Raw genomic sequence first — 6,130 nt, 5'->3', positions numbered from 1 at the left:
CAGTTCCCTGGAAGGCCCACGTTTCCAGGCCTTTGCCACAGATCTTCAGCCTTTCAGGGTGATGTGATTGAGATAAGTCACAACACCTTAGAACAGGCAGGGGCACCAGAAAGGTGTCTCACGCTTCCTCTTGGCTGAGCTACGGAAAGCAGAAACAGCCCGCACGTCATCTCTCAGGGCTGGGATCCTGTGGGTGAATTTGCTGCAGCTGACGGTGGATAAGTGCTCTCTTGTCGCAAGTCACCACCAGCTGCCACTCCTGGGGACACTGCCGCTCCAATGAGCTAGGCCACCTCCTGCCTCCACCTCGGGGATGGCAGCCACAACTCCAGCCATCCTTTCTGCCCCACACCGCTCCCGGAAAGGGAATTCCATCCATTCGGATGTGGTTCTAAGAAACCATTCTCTGTGCATTAGTGTATTTTTATTGCACAAAAGCAAACTTTACCTTCTTTATAATTAGGGACTAGATAGACGTTGATTTTGAAATAATGAAGTACTCATTTGATTACCAATTTACTTGAGGCTGTTCAACTGATGACTTGATCAGAAAAATAAATGTTAATAATAAATGTTAATTTGTTTTATTTATGAAAGCTCACTAAAGTATGGAATAGAACATAGTGGAATATAAACTCTCTTCAATTCAACAGGTTAATGGTGGAGATTAAGAAAATAGGTCTGGCCTACTATAGGTTCTCTTAGAGAGCAAGAAAGAGGCATTCAGCTAAAGCCATAAGCTTATGGTAATAAAGCAAGCATATGTAGTTCTGAATTTTTAATTTAGTTACTCCATTACAGTTACACAGGTAAAATGTTTTACTTGAGCAAACTCCCTAGGCCATTGCAGCTACACCAACATGAGGGACGTAAAGTAATAGGTTATACAGAGAATTAAGACTTCCTCTTGCTATTTTAGTTGATGCCTAAGAAAAGACGACAAAGGAGGTTTCCTGACTTTTCAATGAGCAAATTATTTTACAATTTGAATAAACAAATCTAAGCGATAACAATGTCATTGATTGGTGAGAGCTATAGCTGCCAAAGCCATGCGATCAAAACAAGGATTCTGTTATACTCTAATGTTTCATCCATAATGTTAAAAAGTTGTCAGGGAGTCTAGTTTGTGAATGACTTACCTTTGCCCTGAAATCCTTTATAGTTGACATTTTGGAGAGACATTTTCTGAAAGATTAGATCAGAGTCACTCTGATTTTCCATCAGTAGGTACTGGCTTTGGTATTAAATGTAGACAATGTGAGCATGGAAGTAACAATGGGGTCTGTTGAGATATCTGTAAAATGCTTTTTAAAAAACTCAAAGCAGATATTGTCTCGAAGTTAATATAATTAAAAATTAGAATTTCCTCTGATAACTCAGGCTATAACATTTCTGAAAACCAACTTGGTATGGGTTTTAGAACTAAAACTCAATTTCTTTCAACATCAGCAAGAAGGCAAGATAGGAAAGCCAATGTCAACAAACTCTCTGTTGATGAAAACAACCCCTGATTTTTATGACCCTCGGTCATGGTAACCATGTAAAGAGGGGTGAACCAGGACGGCAAACTTGAATAAAGGTCTGGTCACTTAGTGTACCCTGACTTGTGCTACCCCTGGTTTAGAGTCTACACTATCACTTTTTAAAATGTCTGAAACCATGGCGAGGACCCTGTTTCCTAATGGAAATCTCACTCCAGAGGTTCTACCCATGGCGGCTGGGTGGAGGAGGAGGGCACCATGTAGGCCTGAATGAGTAAGAATAAATATTATTTGTTGCAACCCTACTAGGTGCCAGTGTTGCATTTGTACTACGAGCCTCAGTACTAAGTGTTTTTTGTTTATTTGTCTGTACATTTCTCTTTTAATTCATGCATTAACTCCCTCCTCTTTATTTATGTGACTCTGAGAGCTTAGGTAACTTGCCCAAGTTCAAGTAGATTTCTGCCTGCAGAGTCAGAAGACTTTGTGCTCTCTCTTGGCCAGGCTGGGAAAGTAGTCACCAAGGGCAAGAAAGCACCCGCACCCTCTGGGTGGACACAGAGGAGAGAGAACGTGACGCACTCGCTTGTTCAAGCAGTTCCTCCGACTATGTCCCTAAGCTCCAAGTTGAGTCCACGAAATTGTCATATTCTGACACCCTTCACTATCCTCCCCCCAACTGCTTTTCTTTTTTCGCAAGGTAGTAGAGATGTTAATAGTTTGGGAAGTGAACTCATGGCTTTGTGGAAATAGACAGCCACCAAATAGTGGGTCTAGGAATGTAATGGGAAAATAGTGAGGTGGTTCCAGGGCTGGCAATTCCCTCACTTTGGGACTGGCCTTAAGACAAGGGAAGGGCACTCTCTGTGCTATATGATTCTGTCCCCGTGGACATAACTGATTGGCCCAGTAATGGACACCTGACCCAAACCAAGCCAATCAGATCTTTCCCCAGGATTTTTTGAACAGTAACTAAGGGGCTTTCCTGCAGGCAACAATGCTGTAAGTGTAAAGATCAGGAATTGCTGCTGGCTGCCATGTTTCCTGCCATGTAGAAGTTAGTTTGAAAATGTAAGGCCAGACACTATAAAAATCTTAGAGGAAAACATAGGCAGACCACTCTATGACATAAATCACAGCAAGATCCTTTTTGACCCAGCTCCTCGAGAAATGGAAATAAAAACACAGATTAAAAAAAAAAAAAAAAAAAAAAACACAGATAAACAAATGGGACCTAATGAAACTTAAAAGCGTTTGCACAGCAAAGGAAACCATAAACAAGACGAAAAGACAACCCTCAGAATGGGAGAAAATATTTGCAAATGACGCAACTGACAAAGGATTAATCTCCAAAATTTACAAGCAGCTCATGCAGCTCAATATCAAAAAAGCAAACAACCCAATCCAAAAATGGGCAGACCTAAATAGACATTTCTCCAAAGAAGATATACAGATTGCCAACAAACACATGAAAGAATGCTCAACATCACTAATCATTAGAGAAATGCAAATCAAAACTACAATGAGGTATCACCTCACACCACTCAGAATGGCCATCATCAAAAAATCTACAAACAATAAATGCTGGAGAGGGTGTGGAGAAAAGGGAACCCTCTTTGCACTGTTGGTGGGAATGTAAATTGATATAGCCACTGTGGAGAACAGTATGGAGGTTCCTTAAGAAACTAAGAATAGAACTACCATACGACCCAGCAATCCCACTACTGGGCATATACCCTGAGAAAACCATAATTCAAAAAGAGTCATGTACCACAATGTTCACTGCAGCTCTATTTACAATAGCCAGGACATGGAAGCAACCTAAGTGTCCATCAACAGATGAATGGATAAAGAAGATGTGGCACATATATACAATGGAATATTACTCAGCCATAAAAAGAAATGAAATTGAGTTATGTGTAGTGAGGTGGATGGACCTAGAGACTGTCATACAGAGTGAAGTAAGTCAGAAAGAGAAAAGCAAATACCACATGCTAACACATATATATGGAATCTAAAAAAAAAAGGTTCTGAAGAACCTAGGGGCAGGACAGGAATAAAGATGCAGACGTAGAGAATGGACTTGAGGACACGGGGAGGGGGAAGGGTAAGCTGGGACAAAGTGAGAGAGTGGCATGGACTTATATATACTACCAAACGTAAAATAGATAGCTAGTGGGAAGCAGCCGCATAGCACAGGGAGATCAGCTCGGTGCCTTGTGACCACCTAGAGGGGTGGGATACGGAGGGTGGGAGGGAGGGAGACGCAAGAGGGAAGAGATATGGGGGCATTTGTATATGTATAACTGATTCACTTTGTTATAAAGCAGAAACTAACACTCCATTGTAAAGCAATTATACTCCAATAAAGATGTTAAAAAAAAAAAAAAAGTAAAACGTAATACCAACCTAGCAGATGTCCATATCAAGCGGCCCACTGTTTTCCCTACTTTCCTTTGTAATGCATTCGGTTTTAGTTTGCCTGGTGAAGCTTATATCAAAATGTGTGAAAATCGCAACGTTGTCCTTTTGGGAAAAACAAAGGAAAGAAATAAAAGTAACATTGAAGGGGAAAAAAAAAAAGAAGTTAGTTTGAGAGAATAAAGACAACATTCAGAAAGAAATGTGGGATGAGATGGAGAGAGTGTGTCCTGATCATCTTTAATAACCTGGTTCCTATTGTTTCTGAAGCCCCCTTGTACCTGTGCCTGGATCTATGCCTCTCTTTAAATCAGTACATGTTGTGTTTCTGTCACTTGCAACCACTGGATTCTGGCTGACACAATCTCCTTCCTCAAATGATTAATTCATTGCATTTTCAGTCTCCTAACAGAATACAAAAAGTCTTGGGTTGGGCTTATTTTTTAAGCTGTTTTAAATTAAAGAACAATTGCAGTTCAGCTGTCTTCTTAGAAGCATTATTAGTACCAGCCAGCTGAGGAGGTCTTGCAGACTTGAGGCAGAGGCCAGGCGAGGCCCTTTGGAGATGGGAAGGCAGAATTTGTGAGCAATGCAGGGCTGAGGGGTGGGATGGGGAGGTTTAGAGAATAAAGCACAGGAAGAAGAGACCTCAGAGTGGAAAATGGTTTTGGAAGTGAGTCGTGGAAGAAACAATAAACAGATATATATATATATTTTTTTACTTCATGACAGTCTGAGGCCGATCTTTCTGAGCCCCTAATCAAAGAGAAATGGCTCTTTTTTTTTTTTTTGGAAGAGAGGGGCGATATTCATTGCAATATTTCTAGAATATTATTTCTAAGAATTCACTGACTCTGGAAGAACTAAATAGAATCTGGTCCTACCCTCAGCATATATTTTTATTTGAAATTGTTTTTAGTGTTACGTAAATAACAAACATGAGTTTTTGCTCAGTCATCCATAAAATAGGGCCTACAGGCCTTAAAAAGCACCTTCTAGTGATCCTTCATTTAAAACATGGCGAGCTATAATTTTAGAGCAGTAAACCTCATTATAACATACTTATATTTGACATTTTCAGGCTGTATTGTTCATGTTTTTAAGTCCTGGAGAAAGGCCCATTAAAGCTGTGTTACTCACATTAGTTCAACATTTAGCCATTTATAACACAAACCCCAGTCTTTTGGAAAATGTCATTTAAAAAGTTCCACCATATATGGACATTATTTATTGCTTGAGCCCCATTGTCTACTTATAATATGCCCTTTATCAGACCCAAATGCCCACTTCATAGAATTTTGTTTTGAGCAACAACTGGCTTCCTACATTATCCAATGAGGCAGGAAAGTTAAATTACAGCCAGTTCATATCATAGAAACAAAATGTTTCCTGCAATTACTGATAAGGGACAGTTCATTTTCTCTCTGTCATCCTGAAAAAAACCTCCTAACAACAATTCATGCCTGGTTAAACAGGATTTCCACATCTCCCGCTGACATCTTTCCAAATAATTCAGGGTTGTTATTACTGTACAGCCCTGGCAAGGCTCAAAAGCAAGCAGACTTGACGAGTCTGCTCAAAGCAGAGCTTAAGTAGTTGTAATTAATAATAATTACATGTCCACTACACTCCAGTGTTATCATATTATCCGTCAAGGCAAATAAAATAACCCACATACAACACGCTTGCAACAGGATTCGGGCATTAATGAAGCCACTCTGCGCATGTCATCTCTCTAAAGTTTAAAATATTTGCAGCAGTTTCCGTTTTATTGATTTTTATTATTCTATGCCTGGTTGCAAAATGTTGTTGGATGGCAGCTTGGGACCTGCGCTGTTCTCTTCCAAAAGTCTTCTCCCCTCCTGCCGTGACTCGGATTCGAACCGAGGTTGCTGCGGCCACAACGCAGAGTACTAACCACTATACGATCACGGCGAGCTACAAGGGAGCTGAACGCCAGGGTTCCTTTAAGAGCCACTGTGATATTAAAATCTGTGGAAACACTGCCATCTATTGCCTAAAGATGTACATTTTCTTAATACTGGCAAAGAGGAGCAGTGTTTCGGTAATCTCCAGTCATTTAAAGGAACAATAACAAAGTGTCTGAACATGAAACTAATAATGTCTCCTTGGCTGACGGGCGCAATTGTATTACGTAAGATTCACTGGAGTCACCGTCAGGAAACGATAATCAAAGTAACAAGGCTGAGAGAACCCAGCCCGTTCAC

General features: G+C 40.5%; 1 non-coding gene across 1 annotated transcript; it reads right to left on the bottom strand.

Annotated features, from left to right (window-relative positions):
- Positions 1-5,765: 5,765 nt before the first annotated feature.
- Positions 5,766-5,837, bottom strand: TRNAH-GUG (transfer RNA histidin (anticodon GUG)). The gene has a single exon. It is a non-coding gene; the product is annotated as a tRNA-His (tRNA).
- Between the last annotated feature and the right edge of the window lie 293 nt (positions 5,838-6,130).

Source organism: Balaenoptera ricei, chromosome 6 (assembly GCF_028023285.1).
Source record: "Balaenoptera ricei isolate mBalRic1 chromosome 6, mBalRic1.hap2, whole genome shotgun sequence".
Lineage (NCBI taxonomy): Eukaryota > Metazoa > Chordata > Mammalia > Artiodactyla > Balaenopteridae > Balaenoptera > Balaenoptera ricei.
The sequence above is the reverse complement of the archived record's forward strand: the minus strand, read 5'-3'. Positions and strand labels throughout refer to the sequence as shown.